Source organism: Accipiter gentilis, chromosome 16 (assembly GCF_929443795.1).
Source record: "Accipiter gentilis chromosome 16, bAccGen1.1, whole genome shotgun sequence".
Classification (NCBI taxonomy): Eukaryota; Metazoa; Chordata; class Aves; order Accipitriformes; family Accipitridae; genus Astur; species Astur gentilis.
The window spans coordinates 10436716-10462386 of NC_064895.1; the positions used below are offsets into that span (position 1 = coordinate 10436716).

Here is a 25671-nt window from a genome sequence, read left to right on the forward strand (position 1 = left end):
ACATGGTTTAGGTCCAGCGGCAAACAGCATGGTGGGAAAGCATCCTGGGAATGCCCTCTGACAGATTACAGCCAAGTTAATACTTCATTTAAGCTGCTTATCTGAAATTCATACTGTGGGTTTGATGGAAGGACTTAGGACCAGAGAAGGCATGAGCATGCAAAAGCGAACTGACAACTAACCAGTTTCTAATAGTTTTAACCGCAGTCAAGGAAGGTGCTGAAGTTCAAAATGTTTAAGAAAGAAATGTGAAACACAATACTAAGAATAAGCTGATCAATATTCTATCACATACTGTTTGACCTACTGGATGAGTCTCTTCCTGTAGATAGACCATAACAGGAAAAACTAATTCCTAACTTGTGTCTGAAAACATAGCAGTGATCTGTGTGCACAAGCCATGCAGCAGGACCACATCTGGAATGCCACATCACATGGATGGACAAAACGCTGTGATTTTGTCCTATAGACATTCCTGGGAGGAAAGTGGGGCAAAACTTAGCAGTAGTCCTTTGCATGAAGTGCCCAGTGTGATCCAGAGACCTACTTCAGACCACATCTTACAGCACTGCAGATTGCAAGCTGTTCTCAATCCACTTATGAAAAATGGAAACAACATGTTTTTCTGTACAGTTTGGTACAGTTTCTTCATGTGTAGCCAACTATCTTTACCTTTTGTGGTGGTCTTCTAATGGAGAAAGCAACATTTAGAGAAAGAAAAAAATAATAATCTTTATCTAAAACAAACACCTGACATGCTACCAAAGTACAAAGAAAACTACTGAAAAACTTATGTTCAAACTGATTAAATTTCATGTGGCAGTTCTCCTTGGTACTCTGGAATAAAATTATAAGTACTGTATGGCAGATTTGCATTATACAAAATAATGTATTGTACTAAAACAACAATAATTAGGAAACTGAAAAGCAAAAAAAAGTTTCTGCTCTTTCTGAATCCACTTTAACAACATAGGTATGGCAAATGTTCTATAAAAATAACAAGATGGGTAACAATAGAAATTATATATTTTAAGAAGCATTACAATTGTATAAATACCTCCTGTTCTTCACTGCTATGGTCACAAGGCCATAGCCACCTATGCCTTGTCTGAGAATAATCAATGCCATTAGTGAACTGGTGACATATCAGACTTCATGAACTATGTGTAACGCATTACATGAAAAGTAAATGTACTCCAGGGTAGTACAACAGATATGCGTAACTCTACTCAGACTGAGTGCCACTCTCAGGGAATTCCCTAGGTGACTTCCCTGACTGCCAGATGAATCAGTTTCTGATCTCATTCAAGACTTAATATAAATAACAGGGATTTGCCTCTCTCCTCTACGGCTTACAGCTAAGAAAAATATATGGCATTGCTCATACAGGAAAGCACTTTTAAGAAGGAAGTCCAAAATGACTGAGGGCTTAGAGAGAAAAAAATCCACATAGCTGGACATTGAAAATATTGCCCTTATTACTTTAGGAATGAAACTAATTTTATTTTTAATAATGAAAGGCTATATCTCTGACAATTATTTCTTTTTAAATCACCTATAACTAATATGTTTGAACATGGAATATAAAAATCAAAAGATATATCAAGGAAATCAAAGCTGCAGGCAAAAGACACAGGAAAAAAAAAAACAAAAAAAACCCCCAAAAAAACAAAAACCAGAACTAGACTTTTCACACCTCTCTGCAAGATCTAGAACTTTTCTTGTGCTTTTTTCCTTGTTTCTTGTATTCAAACATCCTGCTCAGAATACAACTGAGAGCTGATGGCAAATCCCACATCTGAGTGGCTCTAGAAACCATCCCCTGTTCTCAGTGTCTCCTGGCAGCAGCAGCTCTCTGTATGTCTGGCTGCAGCACTGTTCTTCTCGCTTTGATACAGGTCATTAGGCTGGGTCTCCTCTTGGAACTATCACTGAAATGGCAGCCCCCAGGGATTATGCTGCTGCCAAATTCAGATCAGGGGAATGAAAAAAACACATTTTCAGACCTTTTTAAGAGCTGCTTTTAAACTCCTTTTTCAAATACATATTCTCATTATGGCCCTGATCCTGTACCCTGATTGTGTCGAGATGGAATCCAATGACAGGACTGCAGCTTAAATCCACTTTCCTGCAGGCACTCAATATTCCCTTTGAATATCCCTGCAATAACAACACTCTGCATGCATATTCCACATTTCATCTGAGGAATTCAAAAGGGTGTTATAAACATCCAAGGACACATCTTGTTCTCTCTGCAGTAGTTAGAGAGCCTCCCCAGCTGAACATCTCCTAACACACAGAGTAAAGAGGGCACTAATCTGTGGAGTGAGGCACTCGGCGTGACCCTGCACAATGAGGTGGAAAACAGAAAGCCCTGCCAATAAAACAGAAGCTGTGGGAGTTCATGCAATTTTGGATCTGTGGGATAAGAGCTGACAACCTCTTTTTATGAAAATGATTTGTTTTGCCACCCAGCCCTCCTTCCGGGCTTGTCTATGCGCATCCAGGACTGTAACAGACTCCAGCTCTTCTGCCCATGCTCCAACCTGGCCAGACACAAAGCAGATTTGGTCAGGGATTAATTAGCTCAGGCAGAAGATTGTGCTAACAAAGTCCTAAGAGTGGTGGGTCAGACCTGGCTGACATCCAGTCAGCCTGGACAGCAAGCAGAACGAGCCTGACCATGCAGGCTGGTACTTGTGCTTGACATGCAAGATATGATTCACCATCTAAGTACTACGTAGAAATGATACACTCATTATGTAGATTAAAAAAACAGAATCACAGATGTTAAAAGAAAACCCAGTGCTGAGAGCGACAGATCTGAGCATAGAATCCAATATGTGAATAATGCTCTGAGAGTGGATATATGCTAATAATGACCACCACAGCCTAATGATTAATAGCCACCTGAACTCCAGGCCCATTTTTTTATCCTCATGGAGAGCTACAGAGACAGCTCCCTTCTGAAAAGAGGCTGGGTTCTGCACCATTACATGTGACTTCCGAGTAGCAAGGTGGGAACAGCAGATAGATTTACAAGGTTTCCTAAAACTGGTGTGTGTCAGTAGAGAAAGGGTTCATTTCTGTAGCCTGTACAACTCCTGGTTGGCTAACTCAATGCCTACAGCTTAGTGCTGCATAAAAGTTTTGCTGCTAATTGACTTCCCATTTCAGCTAATTCTCTGCTGCATGAGCTAACTGGGTGTGTAGCCAATTTTCACAGCTTCCAGGGTTTTACATAGCTTTCCACGCTGCAGAGCTACAAACTATCCTTTAATTGAATTAAACATTTAATTGTACTCATAAATGTGGAAAAAATACAACCTCCCAGCTAAGAAATAATAATAGATATTGATCTGTAGGCTTGAAACCTCCTTATTCCCAGTTCAGTATTAATACTTATAATTTTGATATTTTTTTTTATTGTCGGGGTCTTTTGTTGTTGTTGTGGCAGATTTTGAATAGTAACTATTGTCCAGGGCTTAGAAAGATACAAATAACTAATTGCTTTTCCATAATTTATATTCAATAAGTATTCAAATGGTAATATGCAGATTTCAAAAGATGTCATTTGGATTCTATGACAGTTACTGTATCACAGTACCAGTGTGGTTACACAGAATTATACCAGTAATTACACACTGTGTATGCACATGGTCCTACACTGTTACTTAAAAGTCATACTAAAGCAAGGTTAGTCCTTCCTTTCAGTGTTGCTGTATAGAGTTTGTAATACACACCAGAACTTTATCCCAAGCAGACATAATAAGGATGTGGACACACACACAAGTACACACTTACACACAAAAGCAGAGATAATGTGAATGAAAGGGGCACAGTGGAAATAATTTCATTTTTCTTCCCATTGTTTTTCACCTTATTATTCTTTGTTAGGAAAAAAATTGAGACAAATTAAAAATAAAAATTCTACATAAGATATCATAAAATTTCACATCAGTGCAGAAAATATGATTGCAAAGTAAAGAAAGAGAGGTGGGGGGATAAGAGGGAAACTAATGGGACTTCTAAAGACTAAATTTATAAAAAAAATCTAGTTTATGTGGTGCATTAAAATCTGCACAAAGTATTAAGAGAAACTCCTCTTGTGTCTGTGTAGTCTATACCAAAAGTTCTGGATGCTTTGTGCTAGAATCACATTCGCTGATGAAGCACAAATTTAAGAAGACAGGCAAAAGAGGTCTATGTGACTAGGGATTGATAATGGTCCATAGTGCCTTTCACCTTTATGTTACTAGTTCAAATCCAACCTAGCTAACGTAATGGCTAAAAATTGTTATGGTCTGAGAGCTGTTCAGTGGCCTATGTGAAATGAATGCAATGATCTTCAACCAGCTCCCTGTGGACTAGCAGTCAAATCACAACTCTTCCTCCTCCCTATTTTTTAGGATGACTCGTTAGACTTTAACAAAGAGGGCAGAAAAAAGCCCTGGGAATAGCATCTTAACAGCCTACCTTCTCTGCAAGCAGTAAATACCATAAGCTTAGGGCATTTAAACTTACTATTACTGAACAGCAATTTATATTGCATTAGCACCAGTGGACCTTGACAGCTATCAGTATAAGCTATGAGCATACAAAAAGAGATGACTCCCTCTTCAAAAAGATAGGTACTATGCATATGAGAAAGGACAGAGGGACAGGATCAACTCTATGGACTGTATTTATGCTTAACTGCAATCCTCTGCCCCAGCCATGCTACATTGAACGAAGGCTTTCAGCATACCACTCTTCCCCGCACTACAGTTTCAAAACACTATGCTTAGACTAAATATATCAGCAAGTGGTTTTAAAAGCATATGTACAAAGCCAGGGCATTTTCCTATCTTTGTTGTAGCAATGTATAGCCGTATATCACTAGTATGATTATAATAAATTCTACTACAATTTTGAAATACTTTCTCAAGACTATTTAAGGTCTTGAAAATAGATCTTATTCATGGAAAGCTTCAACTTCTGTCTCTGTTAAGAGTGCAATGGGATTGCAGCTTCACTGTTTTGCAGTGCCGTATCAGATAACCTGCAGATCAGCACAGTCGCATCTGATCACCTTTACTCTGAAGCAGATAAAGCTGTAGAATCTCAATGCCAGATGAGGCAAGAACACTCACATCAGAGGAAGGTCCAGAGAACATTTTTAAAGAAAAAAGGCTACTAAAGGTCACATCCAGTACAGCTGAAAGAGAAAAACCCATAAAAACGCAAATACCTCTGATGAGTTTTAATTAAAGTCAGTGGATAAAAATTAAAATACAAAAAAATCTAATTTGAAGGCTTATAAAACTTAAAGCAAAAGAAATGTTCATTTATTTAACATTCTTGGTTTGCTTTGTGATAGTTTTATCACTCAAGCCATACTGCCCTTCTCAATGCTCATGTTTTTGTGCATTTTTGAGGGAAAAAAAAAACAGTAAAGGACTTTAAAATTATGTTAGGGGAATTTAATTCTTATGTAGTCTCTCTATTCTCATTGTACCTCAAATGCTCAGATGCCTTTTGAAATGAAAAAGCTTTTCAAAATAAAAACAGTTTGGAAACTGAATTCATGGCCCTCTTCTTTACCCTTACTCTCTCCTGTCTTTCACACAGCCAACCGTCTGTCCTAGGAATCAATACACATATGCTTAGACCATGATACAATTAAATTTGTTCCGAGCATTTACTTACATTTCAGCAACTTCTCTGACTTCTGAGCTTGGAAACATTTTACATTTTCTACTATATTACTGGCATAAATGTTGACTTTGCTAAGCTTATTTTTCAGCCTCAGAAGCATATTTAATCTTGTGATGAAGAGCAAGCACACCCAGGTGAACAGCATGCAAATTTTCAGGATCCTGTTTGCCTTACGGGGAGAGTGAATTTTTACTGCAGATTTAATGTGGCAACACAAATGCAGAGTTACAGCATTGATTAATAGCTGTCAAAATACAGAAACCCAAAGCAAAGGATCCATCCTTAGTTTCCTCTGTTATGCAACTACCTACGGTAACACCAAGCTAAATTCAGAGATATCAGAAATGGTGGATAAACAATGTAGCAGTAATGTACGTTTCTGCATGCTGAGTGCAGCAGAAAGGCAAGGAGGAAGTTAAAAAATAAAACTGTACTTGACAGTGAAATTTAAGACTTATTATGAAGTGGACTTCCTGAGATTAGTTTGCCTACTGCAACTTTTTCACCTTTTACCCCAAACTCTATATAAATTGCACCATATTCACACATACTTAAACAATGCGCAATTCACCCACTCATATATGTTATTTTCATATATGAATTATTTTTATTAGTATATTGCCAAATGTTTCTATCTAAAAACTGCATGGACATCATATCAGGTCCTTAGAATATATGCTGTAATACTTTGTGTAGATACACTGTAAGAGAACTTCAACAGATTTACTGGTATGGGATTAAGAACCACACCTTAGATGTGTTACCAAGAAAGGAATCTGAAATATTTAGACATAGCCTTGATAGGAGGATCTGAAGAGGTTTGAGTCAAAGGTAACATTGGCCTGTATGATTGTATTACTGGCCTGACAGACAAGATAGTGACTGAGAAAACAAGCAGTAAGGAGGGTCTAAGAGGGAAGCCCTTTTTTAATCATGCCCATCTTAGGCTGCTAAGGAGTACAGATACAAATCTGAGTCAGCAGCACAGAGATGTCAATTATATTTATTTGTGGACAGGACTGTAGAGGTGATATGCAAAATGAGAGGAGAGATGGATCAAAACTAAAACTCCTTAGGATTTTGGCAGAAATCAGATCAGGACACTTCAAAGGATGTACAATAGGAGTGATTAAGGATTTAGGAGGAAAACCAGTACAGAATTGAGCCAAAGATACAAAGTATGATTAGATTTAGTAAGATCAAAACTAACAGTGTGAGAGCAGGATGAAGAACTGGCTAAGAGAGAATCATTAGGTAATTTGGTGAGAGTGGTACCAGCTAACAAGAAGGTCAGAAGCCAGTTTGAAGGGGTTTATAATAGCACTGAAGATCAGATGCTTTTAACACAACAGAATGTGAATGCATAAATAGCACAAATGATCTTGGAGCAACAGTGGGAAGCAACAGAGAGGGAAATAGAGTCAGGATGGTTTTCTAAGGATTGGGAACATTAATAAAGACTGATAAGGTCTTTAATTATAAATGGAAGGAGCTAGAGAGACATGGTCAAGAGAAAATCAGCAGGAAACAACAGCAAGTGTAAGAGAGGTCAGGAAATAGGGTAAAAAAGGGATCACTGGGGAAAAGAGGCAAGTTAGAGAAGAGGAACAGATGGGAAGCATCTGCATCTGCATCAAAAGACCAGTAGAACAGTAGCATATCTAGCTAGCTGTCTAAAAACAAAACTAAAAAAAACCACAATGAGCGTGGAACGGGGTACACAGAAAGATGGAGTCTTGTGCAATTGGAGACATTCAAAGCAGCATGAGGCTACAAGCAACCTGGTCTACCTTTGAAGGCGGCTCTTCTTTGAGCAAGTGGGTTGACTAGATGACCTTCAGAGATCTGTTCCAACCTGAATTACTGTGTGATTCTGTGTAAGAAGGACAGAAGAGGGGGAGACAAGCTGGAGAGATGGAATAATCATTTCACAGTTTATCAGTTTCAGTGTGTGTGAAGAAATCATCAGGATTTTAATATAGCTTGATGTACAACAGGGGCCCTTAGGAACAGATTTTCAAAGGTACTTTCACATCCGAAAGTGCAGTAAGTATCTAGTGGTATTTCCAGGACTGCTTATATCTAAGTCCCAGCAATGGGGATGAGATTTCCTATATAAGTAGCTTAGCAGTCTGGGCCCTTTATAAAATCCCAGTCAGTACTGTACATGTCTTTAAGAATGTGAATCACCTTTGAAATCTGACCTCAAGATATCAAGATAAGTGGATCCAAACTGAAAATTAAAGGAAACTGAAGGAAAAATGAAACATAAATAACAATTTAATAGTTCTACTTCATATCAAAATTCACCCTATTCATGCCTTAATGGTTAATAATTAGTAAGAGAAGTATAAATAGGTTGGAATCCTTCTACCATAGTTGTAAGCAATATATTTCTGGAAGTCTCTGCTCTTTGAAGTATTATTGAAGTTTTTTTATGAACATGAAACATTCTTATGTTAATGACCACATCAAAATTTCAGAGTCCTTTGCCTCTCTGGAAAAGAGTAAATAGGCTAACAATATGGGAACTAGGCAAATCTTTCATCAAGATTAGATTCACTTAATATTTGACATGAGAGAGATGTACAATGGGCCATGTGAGTAGATCAAAATCCCAGACTCTATAAGGATTTTGGAAGATTATGAGAAAGGAACTGTGACAGCAGTGCCAGGAGTGTACTATAGATTTCCAGGTTAGTTAACACTGTTCTTCTTCCAAGGGGAGAACAGATGCAGAAGAAGACCTGAATTTCTGAAGGCATTTTTGCAGGTAAATTATATCTTACATATCTGTGCTCCCAACCAAAATACATGTTCTGAAGTTTCAATGTCAAATGGCTACAAGTACAAAACAGAGACCTAGATTCCTGACTATGCAGAAGAAGAGAGTAAGGATCACATCTTCAGTGTAGGATCTTTTCTGCAGCAGCACACATACAGTTAATAGCAATTTCAGGGTTGCTCTAATCTTTTCCAGCTGCTCACAGCTGTCACAGGACTATTGTTACTTGGTCATACAATAATGAGTACATTCCCTACCAAGTAATAACACCAGGTAAATGCAGGAAAAATGGTGACTGGAAGTGACTTTATGCATTCCAATGGATATCTGATTGGAATATAATCTGCTCTTTTAGTGAATTGAAAAGTCAAGTTCTTTCAAAACATTTTAAAAAAAAATCAAAAGAAAAGCACCATTTATAATGTTTAGCAACTACAGGTAGAGTGTCAGCAAATTTTACTGCTGAATATTCAAAAATATATATTCCTCAGAGGTATCTTGTAAAATAAAAAGACCTCTGAGTAATAAGAATAATACAATGAAAACAAAGTAGCACATGATCTTAAACAAATGGCATGCATAGGAATAGTAAAATGCTCTCTTACACATTCTTTATCAAAAACATAATCAAAGCTGCTTATTTAGATAACAAAAGGCTGATTTTCTGATGTTAACATCTTCTGCCTTTAACAACTCAAGAATCAGTGCATGACTCCAGTTGTACAAGGAACTCCTTCTCACCTAATCATGCTAAAAAAAAATAATATTTGCTTTGCAAAGGTTTACCTAAGTAAATAGAATCATAGAATCATTTAGGTTGGAAAAGACCTTTAAGATCATTGAGTCCAGCCATAAACCTAACACTGCCAAGTCCACAACTAAACCATGTCCCTAAGCATCACATCTACAGCTCTCTTAAATACCTCCAGGGATGCCAGCAAGAAAAAAGACTTGACTCGCTTCCACAGTGGTTGAATGCTGCTGTTTGAACAATTCGTCCCCAGAAGACAGATGGGTCTTCCCGCAATAGAACTAACGTGGAAATAATTTTAGAATATCTCGGCATAGACAACTATGGAATATGTCTCTAAATACACACACCTGAGTGACGAAGCAGTGAGGACAGTAGTATCAACAGAGCTCACATCTGCCTTGGGCTACCCCAACTACGAAGACAAACAGGACAGTGTAAGCATAACGAGTACAGGCATGGTCGGTGCACAGCTCAGTTCCTCTCTCTTGCAACTAGGCTGTTCTTAAGTCCACAAGTAATTCCTTCTGAGTTAAGAACACATCATTCAGATCAAAGAGCTACTTCACATAATTCAAAGACTCCTGCTGTGAAAACAGACATATATACCTTCTTCTCTATAGAGTAGTTACATATATTTGTGCTATATTTGAATGGTATTTCCAGTCATCTCATTAGTATATGCGCTCGCAATGCCTCACTACCTTCATGCAGCCCAAAAGTACCTCTACGCTGACTTGGGGCATATAGGTCAAAGGAGAAGAAAGCTGCTGTGCACAGAGTAATGAGCTGCAGGAAACCAGATTTGAAGTAAAAGAACAAGATAGAGGGAATTTTGGAGGAACAGGAGCAGTAGTGAAATATGAGCAGTAGTGGGTAGCTCTGAGAAGCTCAAAGGTAATACAAACAATGAAAGCATGAGTATCACTTGAGGGGAGGGGGGGATAATAAAACAATGGTCAGAACAGTGCAAACAAAGGAAGGTTTGGAAAAATTCAGTTGTCTTAGGTTTAAAACTTCCCAATCCATCAATGATAGTACTCATACGAGACATACCATCAATGACAGCACTCATGCAAGCCATAATACTACACTAGTTGAATGTAATCAATGTTTTTCTTCTTTCTATGGTATCCACGAAGTAGCTACTTTAATATATGTGAGACAGTGTTATTTCCATTTTATTGATAAGGAACTGTGTCAGAAAGACAAGAGCAGCCAGAAGATGTGAGCAAGGCAGGGAACTGAGCACAGATCTCCCATATTTATTCTAATAAATCTAACCATCATTATTGTCTTGCTCCAAATCCAATATCCTTGCCCTCATTTAAAATATTCCCCACAGATTCCATTATAAAGCTTAGGCTGTCCTGTCATCTTTTTCCCAAATCTTTTATTGATGATGTGCTCTTCCAAGTTCCTTGCCAGGAAAAGAATGAGGCACCAAGATGACAAAGCAAAGTGCAATGGAGTGAAAGAGCCAGAAGCAGTGGAAGAAGACAGCAGTATTATGAGGCTTCCAAGACATTGTGCATTTTGAAAGCATGGAAATTAAATACAATAATTAATCAATGCAAACTGAGTACTTCCCAGTGCTACCTAGTTTACTTTCACAGGGAACACCACTTTCACAAGAAGATGTTAGCTCAGTCCCTCTTGGAGTTGGCTACATTTTCTAGAAATGTTTCAGAAGTGATGAAAAGCTTTATAACTTATGGAGGACAAAAATAAGCCCACCATCTTCTGATATTTTAAATTCAAGATCAAATAATGATTAGGCCATCTTCAGCTATAGAACATTAAAAAAGTATGCAGATAAAATTATCCAGCCTGCGTTAAGCAAGATATGATACTAGATAAACCAGTGATCCCTTCTGGATTCAAATCTTACACAAGTGCACAATAAGTAAACTGAACGGTATTTGGCACTGTACAATTTCTATAGAATGTGTTGCAACATTTTTCTGCATAGGCTCTGTCCAAGTTATTACATTACATTAACAGTCTGTTGAGTGATGAAGAGATTAACCCACCCAGCTGTTACTGGGATGTGCCAAGAGGTGCATCTGTAACTCAAACAACCAGTAGGTCTCGTTTCAGTGCTGAATTCTGGGGTTGCATCCGTGCAACGTCCCAAAAGTATAGTTTCATGTAGCAGAATCTGTCTGGATACAAGACTGATGATCAGATAAAGTGTGATCAGCAACAGAGAGAAAAAGCAGAAATGCCTAAGTAGAAGCAGACATGGTAAGTCTTTAGCAGGACTAGAAAGGTTTGCGTGGAATAGGTTCAGGTCTTGAGTACCAGTCATGGGTACATCACTTCTGTTTCCTATATTTAGACTGAAGTCCAAATTTTGAGCAAAGACAATGAAACTCATGCAACGTTGTCCTAGAGTAAACAGAGGCTCTGCTCTCGGATTTACAATTATATTTACATGAAGAGAGTTCTGATCAGTTCCCTAGTGTCCAATGGAAAAATGAAGCAGCAGAGAGGAAAGACAGAGGAAGAGCCAACATTTAACAGTAGTATTTGGAACAGGTGTTCAAAGAGACAAGCGATGGATGGTTGGAGGCACAGAAACTGGAAAAAGAGCTTGATGATGGAGTTCTGGATGGAGAGCCAGTGGGAATGAGAAAGGCGTACAAAAGCCTGGGAATCCAGCCCTGGAGGAATGAGGGATGAAGATGTACAGACACTGACTGTAGAAAGGCACTGAAGACAAGCAGGTAAAGAACAAGTACTCGGGCTATGCTCAGGGTAAAAAAAAAGAACAACATGGGACAAGAAGCCAGTGGGACACTGAGAACTAGACCTGTTCTGCTAAGGACATAGGATTGGGTTATACTCAGAGTGATAACAGACAGAGAGAAAAGGGGTAGAAAACATCATTGAGAATTGAGCAGAGAATCAACGATGACTAAAAAACCCTTTTGGGACTTCTGGGAACCAAATTTCAGTTTCTCATGACTCCTGTGCCATCAGTAGATATCTGTGGAGTCTTACGGTAATGAAAAAAGTATCTTGTATCTTATTTCTCCAGCAGTAGTTTTCACAGAGTATTAATCCATGCATCTCCTTTAATAGAAGAATGGTACAACATGGTGTGGCAGATTTTAAGATTCCAAGCATCTCATAATTCAGATGGGGGTTAAGATATTCTTATGGGTTCCTATTTTTAAAATGGTAAGTGTGTACTCTTTATCTTTCCCTCTGTTTCTGTCTCTATCCCTTTCTCTTTCTCACACAGACATATTTTTAAAATAACTTTTTTAACATGACCAAATCAAGGACAAAGATGTCAGAAGTGCCAGGTTGCCTATATAACCTAATTTTTACCCATCTTGTGAATGGGCATCATGATGGAAACTAATGGCATGACTCATATACCATTTTTCCCAGAATACACCTGCCTCATACAGTGCACAAGATGGCCTTGCTGTAAGGATGAATCAGAACAGTGTACTGAAGAAGGTTCATTTGGTGAAGAATTTTGAAGACATGTGCTAAAAAATGGGACAGCATTGCAAGATGAGAAAGAATGGTTAAGGTAATTGGATGTTGGCCTAGAAAGTAGGATTCTATCTTTACTTGCCATAAGTTCCCATTGTAGTAATTCAAACCAGGTTTTTTACAGGTGGTCACTAAAAGTATATTCTTCATTTTCTGTGTGACTCACTGAGATGAGGCATTTGAATTTGCAGAAGTGATGAATGCTCAGAGACAGCTGGAAACAGGAAGACCTGAGTTGGAAAAGTTCTGTGTAACAGTAAGGAGTCGAGGCTTTCGGACCTAAGCACCTTAGGCTGATCTTGTAGATTAGTGGCACCTTTTGATCACAGTTTCTCTGGGCCATGGTTCCCCAGCCATAAAATGGAAATCACACTGTCTTCTGATTTCAGAGGCCTGCAGTAAAGCTAATTTAATGTTTGTTCATCACTTAGACACTATACTGATGATCACTAGGAAAATCCCAAAAGGAAATTAATAATAATTAATAATTCTGTCTTCAGAGCAGGGCTTAAATACTCTGCAGTAAACAAGGTATGGGGCCACACACTGAACAATGTCAAGAAAACAGAATATTGAACAGCTGCTCATTAAGTGACTATCATATATTCTGTGAACTGAATGAGGAAAAGGTCTTGTAAGAAAAATAGTATGTGATCATGTAATTAAAGAAGCCTACATAATGCATATGCATTGGGGAGATTAAATTAACTTGCCCTAACAAAGTTAATTCTGGCATGTATTAGCTGTTGAGTATTTGGACCATTTAATGTAGATCAACATATAATATGAAATAACTGAAGATCCTGCTGAGATGTGATTAAAAGACATATATTAACCACCTGTATTTCATTCATTTAGTTCAGAACAGAATTTACTTTTGACTACTGGAAATGCAATATTGGAATGAGTTTTAACAACTGGAATATTGGAATGACTATTTCATTACCAATTATTCCTATTTTCTACAAAAAGTTTGGATCCAGATTTTAACAAAATTTTTCCTTTAGCATCATAAACAGCAAAAGAGGCAGGCTGAAGTATAGGGACTATCCTCTATGTAATATGTTACAGCACAGTAGTTCCTGCTGCCTACCATTGTCACTCGAATTAATTAAACTACATGAGTTCAACAAGAAATTTATGACTGATTCTCACAGGTAAAGGATATATTCAGCTTCCATTAACTTCAATGTGTTTCTCAGGACCTCAGAAAGTCAGACTGCTAATAAATGTATGAAAAGGAGGTGAAGAAGGGTCAGCTTCAGTGAATACCCATCATCACAGAGTGAGACAGTTCCCCTGAAGGGTTCTGTATAGGACACAAGAAACCACTCCAAGTGAGACATTTGTCCCTTTCTACAAATTCTCCAAGCCTTCTCACCAAAGGGTATTCCACTGGGTCCTCATTATTGTGCTTGTTACTGGGCTCACAATTTAAACAGACTGTCTGCAGCTGTAAATTGTAAACTGTAAAACTGTAAATAAGAACAGGAAAAAAACCCGCTGTCCCATTATACAAGCCAGTATTTTGCCGTTGTTGTCTGAAAGTAAATGCAGACCCCTTCTGGGGGCCACTCCCTTATTATACAACTTTCTTGTTTACATTAAGCATAAGTTTTATGTGGTAATATTCCCTGAAAAGAATCAGTTAATTAATCTCTATAAAAGATTTTAAGAAAATTATGTAGACTCCGTCTGACCCTGAAGGGTCTTCTCATAAGAATTAACCATTGACATTTTGCAACTCAACACCTACTCTTTAAGAAAGCACAGCTTCTTTCAACTTAGTAAAATGGATTTAAATATTAGGATATTTGTAAATATTCATAGAGGTAGAAGGAAATGCCCAAATGCAAGCTCACATGTAACAGATTTTGTGAAATACTTCAACAAATTCTTTACTTAACCCATTTCAATTTTCAGACAAGTTGCACACATCATTTCCATGGCAACTTCTGTGCATACCCTTAGATGTCCACCTTTACCTAACACCTTCTAAGATCTGAACTTTAATTCAAATATTTTTGAAGTTCAGTATTCTATAGAATCTAGAAGTCCTCTCTAACAAAAGAAACTATTAATAAAATATTTTTTAAAAGTACAGAAGAGGAGAGATTGGCTGCATTACTTTGCTGAATATACAGCTTACACAACTCCAGACAATTCAGGGATTGCAAAAGGGTCATATTACAAGAAGATTAAATTTATATATGTACATGCTAGCACTGTCAAAACTTCCAATGTACTCAGTGGATATCCAGTCAGTAAAGTCAGTGCAGCCTAGAAAGAGATTCAGCAGGCCAGTCACCTACTGTCCCAACTCCATTGACTAAGAAGGGAGCAAGATACCTGCATGTAGACACCTGTATTTTGGCATCTTAACCTTGAAGAAAATACCACACCAAATTTTGAAACCAAGCCATCACTTTTAGGTTTTCTTACACAGACTACTGGGAAAAAGATGCTGAGACACATAGCTAAGGGGACCCTAAGAGATGTGGAGACAAAACATACATATTTTTATCAGCCCTGTTCAAATACAGGCAAGACTAAGCCAAACCAAACCTTTACCTCCTCTTTTTCATATGGATGAGAGTTCTTGTTTGTGAAAACCACATGCTCCTTGTGTACACAGGGGTAGATAGATCTGTGTATCTGATTAATTAAGTGGCTTCCATTTGAAATATTCTGTCATTTAAGGATGACTGTCTCTTATATCAGCATATTGAATCAGAGATTGTATCTTGTTCTATGAGTTCATTCTTTGCTTTCATTTGCACTCACATATTTAACCCACCACATTTGTAATACATGCCTACACATTTAAGGTAAAATCTCAGTTTTAAAAGATGTTTGCTTTTCTTTAGTTTGCACTGCCTGGCTTACCATGGTGCAAAGGAATTATGTGCCTTGCTGATGAAGAGGCAGACTACATACAAGATTTTGCTTTTCTAATCTCTTATATAAAGAACACTGTCATTTTGCACTGAGCCAGCTCAGTGGGTACTTCAGAACAAGCACAGTATACACATGTTCATAAACTTTGGAAGGTTAAGTTGCTGTCTCTCCTGCATCATTGTCCAGGTTAAACCACAACAATCATTTACTATACACTACCTCTAAACTTTGGATTCCTTGGCTTTGCATTTATAATCAAATTTTAAGATAAAGTGCTTGTTACCATGGAAATACTTTTTCACCCTGAAAATTTTATCACATGGACATTTCTTTGGGTGTCTACAAACTACAGCAATCATCATTCCTCTGTCATAATTACTTACTATCCCTTATTTCTTAGCAACTTTTAGATATCTTACACAACATACATTCAGCAGCAGATTTGCAAAGGGCTACAGTGGCAGAAGGATTCCGAATTTAAACACAATATTTAAAATGCAAATAAAATTTCACACCTGCTTTTTTAAGTCCTTTTCACCCATGCCTTTATATTTCAATTTCAGCCATACATTTTATTGCATTGATTTTATTTTAAATACTAAACACACAGTACTGACTATTTCAGTATTTCTGACAATTTCACAGCGCACTTTGCAAGTTCAAGTTCACTTGCAACAGTCCTGGTATTGCTGTCTTTAAAGTTAAATGCAGTTGCTTAACACAGCCATTTGGATCTTACTTTAGCAAATTGTTTTCAGGCTGACAAACATGTTCGATACCTATAAATCTACTCTTACCTTTAATAGTAGAATAAACTGATTTTACAACACTTGCACTTACAAAGCAATTTTTATTGCTGTTTACACATTTGAAATGACTATAAATGAAGACAGCTAAATACCATAACTCTGAAAGACGGAAAATGAGGCAAAGATATTTAGTCAACTTTTGCATATGATTCAACTTAATTTCATGTTTGCATCTGTGGAATTCATCCTAGTTCTGCTCCCAGTTACTTTTGAAAAACATGCCATCTATTTAAGTAGCAAAATACAGATTTTGGCCAAAAGACATCACTACCTTAACACAGCTAATCTGTTGCAGAGCAGAAATTAGAACACTGGTCTTCTAACTTTAAGCTTCTTGCTTAATCTCAGACAGTTCTACAGACTGTATTTCTGAAGCCTGAGGGGGTTTTGCATTTATTTACTGAAGTACATTTGAGATTATTTTTGGCATCTTTACACTGGGTCATGAAACAGCATGTTTTGGCACCTGCTAGCCTCACTAGCAATCTGCTTACTCCAGGCTGTCATCCTTGTGCTACTCCTGGGTATGTATCTGACAAAAGTCTTGCAGGTTTGCTGGGATCTGGAGTTTTCCAAACAATGGGAGAAGAGTGGCATGTGAAAAAGCTGCATTGGTGTTCAAGTGTTTTAGACACGTCTTTATTTGTTGATTTTGTATTTTAAATTTCTAATAAATAATGTTGTTCATTCCTGTATGTTTCATTTTACTGCTTATGGTCGATACTTAAAGCAAACACAACCAAAATAAAGCAGAGATCCTTTCTGCAAAACTCATTTGTTAGCACTTGAAAATATTCATCATGGGGAATTTCAGGCATATTGCACTAACCACCTCATCTACTGGGGAGCTGAACCAATCAAAACCATGGTGAGATCCTGTACATACAGATTATTAGCAGAGACTAGTAAAAAAATTATGCCAGTGTGGAACCGGTGTAATAACTGATGGTAGATGTATACAAATTACTTATTCACACAATAAAGTCTTCTCAGTTTTCACATCTTAAAATACTAAGTAGGAGAAGGCAGGGGTGTAATCTTTTTTTAAGAATTATCACCTCATGACTATGACTATGAACGTGCACCCCAGTGCAGTGAAACCAGGAGCTCTGAAGGAAAAGGTGCTTCCTGAAGAGTAGGATTTTTCCTCTGACTTTGAGCTCTTAGTTCCTATAGACATAGCAATCATTTCACTTAACTTTAGATATCTGCAATATAGGCATCAACATCTAAGCTGATCCCTAGGTTTTCTTTATTCTCACTAGTAAGGAATATGCTATTCTACAGTCTGATTCATCTGACATATTTAGATGTCTACCTTCCAAAGAGATGAATCATGCCCTAAAAGCGTCTATTCCTCTCCATTGACTATAAAGGCAGCCTAGCCAAAGACAATTTAGATATAAAAGACATCTACATTAGGACAGATAAATTTCACCCCAGAAGCCATGAAAAGGAGCACAACAAGAGTGAATGCTATTTTCAGCAATATTTAACTTCTGTATGATTTCGAAATAGAAATCCATCCACAAGGTCATCTGGGGACAATACTACTGAGAGCTGCTGAGCAGCAATGCCCTGCTCTGTCCCAAACCACAGTGGAGCAGCTCCCTCTTGAAATGCACAAGATGACCGGGAAATGATAGTGTCTACTCCCTCTGCACCTTCCCAAAAATGTGTTTGGAAGAAGAGAGGAAACTTTTAGAGTACCTTTCCTTCTTTAAATTTTGTTTGCAATAACATCAATAAGGACATACTACAGAGTCATAAACCGTATTTGTATTTGTATACAGAAAGGACTGCTGAGCTTGTAAGAATCTGCACATGCTTTGTCCTCCCGCCATGCTTTTAAAAACCAGTTGCTTTTTAAACCAGTTTCTCATTATAACTTTGATTGACTAGAAAACATGTACCTTCTGTTGACTTTAGCTACTTATTGGATAAGATTCTTTACAGTTTTTATCAAGCATATTCCTTTCCTTGGCATTCTTCAGTGCACCAAAGATGAATCTATTGCTGTAGCAATGTACTTCTACACCTCTTTTCTCTCAGTGTATGAAAGTCTTTTTCTATATGTAGGCTTGTTAATAAAAGCTTTATTTCTACTGTATAAAAAGCATAGTTCTGACCTAACTCAACCCTGATCCAAACCCTATTTGATCAATGAAGTCTTTCTCCTAACTCCACTTGGCTTTCAAATTAGTCTTCTGTGTCTTCCTTCGCTTCAGAAGAAATACTTCAGTTAGATATAGCAGCTAAGCAATACATAGTAATTCATCTGAAGTGGAAAAAAGTAAAATGTGCGTCTGTGCTAATTTTTTTTTTTTTGCCTACCAAAATTTACAGCCTAATATTCGTGAAGACAAAAGAATCATTTAAGATTGCATAACAAAGCTAAAAACTGGAAAACCAGTCAAAATAAAGCTACATGATAACCTTTCTTCATAAAATGCCAGAGTAGTAGAAAAGGAGGGATTCAGCCTTAAGAAGTTGTAATGATCTAGCAAAATTATTTTTTACCTCTTCTAATCCAAATACTCTAACACTTCCTAAATTTTTGCTACAAGAATTATCACCTCTATCATCATCAGCTTTCTCTTAAAAAACATTCTTACTTATGTTGTGTATTCCCCTTGATATGGGACTGGGATTGATACATGTAGCTGCCAGTGCAGTGAAGAGAGACCATGCCCTTTGATAGTGGGTTTAATTTGATTTTAGATCCCAAACAATTTTCAGGATGATTTAGGGATTAGCTATTCTGGCAGGATGAGCTATATAACCAATAAAACACAGAAATCTTTTTTTTCCTAATTCTTGTTGGTGTTATGACCCTGCCCTGGCATTTTTAGCTTTAACATAACTGTTCTTTTTAGCATGCTAACATCAGCAGCAGCCTGTGATCAATCACAGTTGGCTGGCCCATGCAATATAAACAACATGCCTGTTCACAGGAGCAGAGATGCTGCCTAGAAACTGCAATTTAAAGAGCCTACTGCCTCATTTTTGAAACCACTTAAGTCTGGAGAGAGACAAAGAGAAAGCAGCACAATTTTATGTGATGATTTCTACTACTTAAATTTACAGTGGCAATTTATAAACTGTAGATATAGCAACATGTGACATTTTGATTGATGAACCTTGCTTTTTTAGAAGGTCATATTAGGAAGACTTACACTGTCAAGAGCTAACATGAACTCATCATCATGACAGTCTATTTGTAATACTCCAAACTAACATAAGGCATTATTTTGCTTTCTGCATCCCTGCCATTCCATCAATATCCTTACATAAGAACAGTATGATAGAGAAGTCTAGAGAATTCATTTCAGCTAATGAGGGAAGCTAAGATTTCTGACTACTCAATTATTTAAGTGGGGTAACTAAGATACCGGAAACATGGAAGGACACCTGATTCTGCTTCAAAAGCAGAGAAAATACAGTCACAATCCCTGATCCTTAGGTCTTGCTGAATTTTGCTCAATACTTAGCTAAGTGTCTTGCAGGAAGTTTGTGGCATAGACAAAACCTGAACTCATCTTTCCCAACTCTAAGCTAATTGTCTAATTAATGGACCAGATTTTCTCATTCCCTGAGGCACTGTAGAACAAGCAGGAAGAATATAAAGCTGGCTAAGAAGAATGTTGCATACCAGGGATTCTATGCTGCCTAATTAGGATTGCTTTACTATGTCTTTTCACCACCATAGCAGGGCAAACCGAATAAAGTAGCAGGGATAAAGTGCCTCAAGATCCCTAATCTATGATATTGTCCTCTATGGGTCTGCATCCTGTAAGAGACCAGAGCATCCCCTGAAGATGTCTAACAACTATATTAAAAAATGTTTAAGATGCTGTACCTTTCATTGGGCCCATAATATATTACAAGATGGAGCTTAATATAAGGCCCAGAATGATGTTTCTATCTGTCATCAGCTGAAGTGAGCAATCCTCACAAAGACCATTCACACAAAGAAGGGAGCGTACATGAGATTTTCAAGGTTTAGTTCCTGTTTCAAACTGATTTACTTATCTATAGTATGTACAGCTTTTTGTATGTTAGCCATGCCAGGTATCTGGAATGTAAAGATAGTAATTAACAAAATGTGTGTATCTGATATTCCTCTGCAGATATAAGATCAAGTTTTAGGTATACTTTATGCAGGCAAAAGAAAATAACAAAAATCACACGAGTAGGATTTAGCCTGCAAGGTTATGCCCTTGCAGAACTGCAAGAGTCAGTAAGACTATGAGAAGTTCTATTTGTAAAATATCAAATGTAAAGACGGTAAATTTTTCAGTTCAGACTCTGGGACTGTTGGTAACTACTTATGAGTTATCTCTCTCTTTGTGTTGGGGCAGGAATGATTTTATTTTTTTTCCCCCTAAGCACATGGTGCCTTAATTGTCTCGTTCTGTGGAAGACTCCACAACAGGAAGATCCTCTCGTGAATCCATTTAATATTCTCATGTACATTCCCTCACTTCTCAAACTTTAAAATTATTTTATTTAGCAGCCCACCAGAACGGACTACACAGATTTCTCATGATCCTAAAGCACAGCGCAAGAAGTTCCATGACGTCAACCTTTCCAGCTGAGAATCCATTTAATCATGCCTTGCATATTCTCATCCCACCTTTACGGATTATTTTACTGCTTTCTTCTTATTATACTTGCATTTCAAATTACTATTGCTTTCCACTGCGATATGCTGTGTCTCATCAACTCATTACAGCAAATTGGCAAAAAATAAATCAAAGATAAGTTTTCGCCTATATTTAATCTACATTTTCCCTACAATAACTTAATTACTATGTAATATAATTAATTGATTCATGCTTCATCTTATTTTAGCATAGAATTCCTGAGTTAACTACATTTATAACTGCTGTCCATCATCATCATCAAAGGAACCAAGTCAGTAGACCAATATATTGTATATGTGTCTCTTTCTTATAAATTATTCAGCTTTCAACTGAACTTTTTCCTCAGTTTCCTTTGAGGAGTGGGACCTATGGCTATTAGCAGAGTTTATTCCCCTAATAAGTATTCTGACGTTCTTCTGGGAAAAGATAGGGGATATGCAGGAAAATAATAGCACAGTTGTGTCCTGCTATATTAGTTAATAAAGGTCTGTAAAAAATGGATCCCCAACAGCTGCTCAGCATGGAATCTGATACTAGCCTTTTGAACTTCTGGCCAATGCATAGGTTCTCCAAATAAGAATTCAGTGAAAGAAATAGGATGAAAAAAAAAAAAAAATATCTCTGTGATGAACACCAAGGGAACACCATCTATTTTCTCTATATCCCACATACATGGAATGCAAACATATCCAGCATTTTGCACATGTTTGCAAGCAATGCTTAAGAAAAAAGCATTCTTCAAAACTGAAATGGGTTTTATCATTACCATCCTCTGAATTCAGTTCATCCACATTTTGTACACTTATACACTCAGTTTATATGCTCATTTGTTTTTCCTGCCAGCATGTGATAACTACAGTGATTGCCTGAAGGTAGGATGACACTAGGGGAAGCCATACTTTATGGGTAAATATATATAGAAAGAAACAAATAGCAAGTTTTCCAACCTATCCAACCTGCACAGCTGACTCTACTGTTACAGTTTAATGAAAAAAAAATTGCTATTTATTTACAGTTAACTAGTACTACATTTCTCATTTCACAGTAAAAAGAATTCCAGTGCATTCAGGTCCAAAAGAATTCAGGCACTCATTCCTGCTCCATATAACTTCAGCAGCAAGAATAATAAATGCATCATCTAATTTAACTGCAAATGACTCTTTTAGCATGAATTGTCTGTTTAAAGATAATGCACAACAGAACTCTTAGCTGCATCCCAGAAGTCTTGCAGCACCAGGCAGATAAGATCACAGTGGTTACCAGGAGTAGCAAATGGGAAAAGCACTACAGGAAATGAACTCTTGTCAATAATCTCAAGAGAGTGCTATATTTAGGTCAATTGTACCTGAAATCGTTTGGTGGGGTAATTGCTCTTTGGTCCAGACTCTGCTCTCTGAGCCTGTCAGAGTGCTTGTAGGTCCACTGGATTGGATTCACCAATTTTCTTCCAGATTCATTTTCTAAAAGAAAAAAAAAAAAAAAAAAAAAAAAAAAAAACAACAAAAAAAAAACAAACACACAACTTTACTAAAGGATAGCAAGCTTGCCAGGAACAGAGAAAATCACTCATGTTATTTTAGCTTTTAAAAATAGGGTTTTGATAAATGCATTTAATACAAAAACGTGTTCCAATATCCAACTGATTTCCTCAGTTTTCTAGAACAGAAATTTATTCCATTATTCAGACTTTTTATTTGGCTCTGCAAAGACTTTCCGTATCTGTTAAATATCTAAGGTGATTTAGAGTGATCTTTTGCTTTTGCTGATCAGTTAATAATTAGTGCAAAATTAGAATTGTTCTTAAATTCTATGACACGTCCCAGTGCAGTATTATTCAGGCTTTAATTCCGGTTGAGTCCTTATCTTCTTATTGTTTAATAATTTAAGATGTTTTATGCGTGTATTCAGAGGAATGTGTTAAATTCAGTTTTAGGAATCCAATCTAATGAACCACATATTGACCCTTTACAGCAGTTAGCTGGATTCATACAGGTATCAGAAAACAGCACCTAGTCCTTCTGTCTTATGATTTCTTAGAAGAAATATAATATTCTGCTTTGATAGCATGAAGTCTCCAGCAGTACTATTCCTTCTTCACATTAAAGAGTCAGTATTAATAAGATGAATTTTAAAGTAAGGAAAAGCCTCCTCTAGCAGGTATTCAGCATGTGTTTACCTTCTACACAGACAGATACAGCATCATATTTGTAGTCATTACTCAGTGCTTGTGATTAGTGTCTACCATAATTAAAGAAAATGTCATGATGTGACTACACTCCTGAAGAATAGAAATGTACTTTTTATTTAAAATAAAATTACAAAGGGAATAGGATACTCTGCTGAAAGCTGCAGTAGGTGCATCAGTTATTTTAGCTATTGTTTCTTGTGTAGAACTTCAAATTCAAAGATACTCATTAAACTGAGTAGATGGCAATAACAGACGAAGTGTTAATGGGGCAGCAGTGGAGTGTGTCAGGAAAATGAAGAGACCCTGAGGGGCTCACCATGCTGTTTATGCTCAGCTAAATTCAGCAGCATTACCATAAATCCTCTAAAAGATACTGTACTCCATTTCTTATATGACACTTTTCAGGCAAGGAAATATTCTACAAGATTAGAAAATGGGAACAAAAATAAGATTAAAAACTATTTTCTATTAAACAAATTGTTTGCATGTAAATACACTAAGCAATATTCTATTATTACTTTCTTGCAATTTTATAAAAACAAAGAGAGGGTCTTTTCATCTTCAAAATAATGTGTGAATCTAAGCGAAAATTTCTGAAATTGTACACAGGAACAGAGCCTTTTAACAAACGAATCATCATTTCTTTCATAAAATTCTTTTATAATTCAAGGATCAGGTTTCAATATCAAGTTCCTCCATACATAGTTCAACTGCCTAAAACACAATTATGCACAAGCCCAATAACTTTTCACAAGGGTCCAAAATGTTCAATTTCTAGGTTTTTTTAATTCTAAAGTGGCATTCTAAGGGAGCAAATTAATCTCGGGAAATACATATAAACCATTAATTCCACTAAACTACTGCTTAAAAAGAAGTTTCTTATATACAGTTCTGCATGGATCTTTATGGTGACCTTAGTGTGCCTCTTCTCTTTGATCTTAGGAAAAAACTATTCCTACGTAAGGATAGACGGATTTATTATCAAGGAGAAAATGGCCGTAACGCATTGTGTAACTTCAATTATAAACTTAGCTGCAGGTAAGAAGTAATTGTTCATACAGTAAAGGTACCAACAAGACTGTGGAATGCTTATTACAGTCTATTTTTTTCTATTTTTGTTTAAACGGTACATGGCTATTCATCGTTTCGAAGTTGGGGGTAGCGTTGCAGAACGCACCCCGTGCCTGCGGCGCCTGGGCTTCAGCACCAAGGCTAAGCGGCCGCCGGCGGCAGCCCGGGCAGGGCGCGCTCACACCGCTCCGCAGTAACATCCACTCTGCCCAACAACCCTGAACCTCCATCTTCCAAAAGGAAAAGACTTTATTTTGGAGGTGGTGCTCTGTATAGCCTAATTTGCTGCTGAATTTAAAATATGTTTAAAAATTTAAATAATGGGGTTTTCCTTTTTTTCTCCCAATGACATCGCGTTGAGGTCTACTTCAGACTTTTGATTACTTGAAACAATGAGAATTAACAGATCTAAAAATGAATCAGTTGTTAAAATACGTGAAGACAGAGCTAAGGGACTGACAATGCTGGCTGCCACTATGTGCTCCTGACCCTCCATTTCAAATCCAAAAATCTGATAACCAACAGCACTCTTGTGTTTATGGGGAATACTGTTTTGCACATACAAATCAAGTCTCCACACGTGCGGTACCTATTCGGAGACCTGCCTCAATTTCAGCTTGGCAAATGCACATGCAGACATAGGCAACTTGCTTGCCCGTGAGAATTCTGGAAAAATAAAGTCCCCACAGTTTTCCATTAAAACTGTGCTAATGATAAAAATGCTTTCTTTCAGGAACCCAAACAAAAAATTCAGTTACCCTTGCAGAAGTAGAAATATAGGGTACTTCTGGGAGGCTAATGTAGAGACTCTCCTTACCACTTAGCACCTAAGAAAAGCATATTTAAAAGAAAGATTAAATGACATGGCCTCTGAGATGCCCTAAGCAATGCACTTAGTATAAGAATGGCAAAAAAAACCTGGAACAGATACTTCATCCTTATGAGCCATAGATATTTTAGTAGCAGCCAAGAAAATTCCCACAAAGAGGTTAAATTCTGACTGATGCTGAGAACCAGCAATTCCCACAGAGGTCATAAAGAGCTCCCAGTTCTTATTATCCCTGAAGGTACAGAAGAAAAACTGAACCAGTAAAATAAAATCACAAGGAAATGTCCAGCACCTCACTCTCATGTAAACACCGCCTGCCTTTAAGAGGTTGCGTACTTCCTCTAGTCTGAGTATTTCAACAGTAGTGGTCACTTGAGCTGTTTTTTGCAGTAATTTAATTTGCTCTACTGTTTTTTGGGGGGAAAGATGGAACAATTACAACTATTTCCAATAGTTGGGATAGTTTTAAAAAAATGTATTAAAG

General features: G+C 37.2%; 1 protein-coding gene across 12 annotated transcripts in view; it reads right to left on the minus strand.

Annotated features, from left to right (window-relative positions):
• Nucleotides 1–25671, minus strand: part of MYT1L (myelin transcription factor 1 like) — a 310962-nt gene that overhangs the window by 202260 nt on the left and 83031 nt on the right. For 11 of the 12 annotated variants that reach the window (XM_049818973.1, XM_049818980.1, XM_049818979.1 and 8 more), the window contains exon 2: nucleotides 22445–22559. The exons of the other annotated variant lie outside the window; for it this stretch is intronic. The gene's annotated coding sequence lies outside the window, so the exon portion shown is untranslated. The remainder of the gene's footprint in view (nucleotides 1–22444; nucleotides 22560–25671) is intronic. 12 annotated transcript variants of the gene reach the window in all.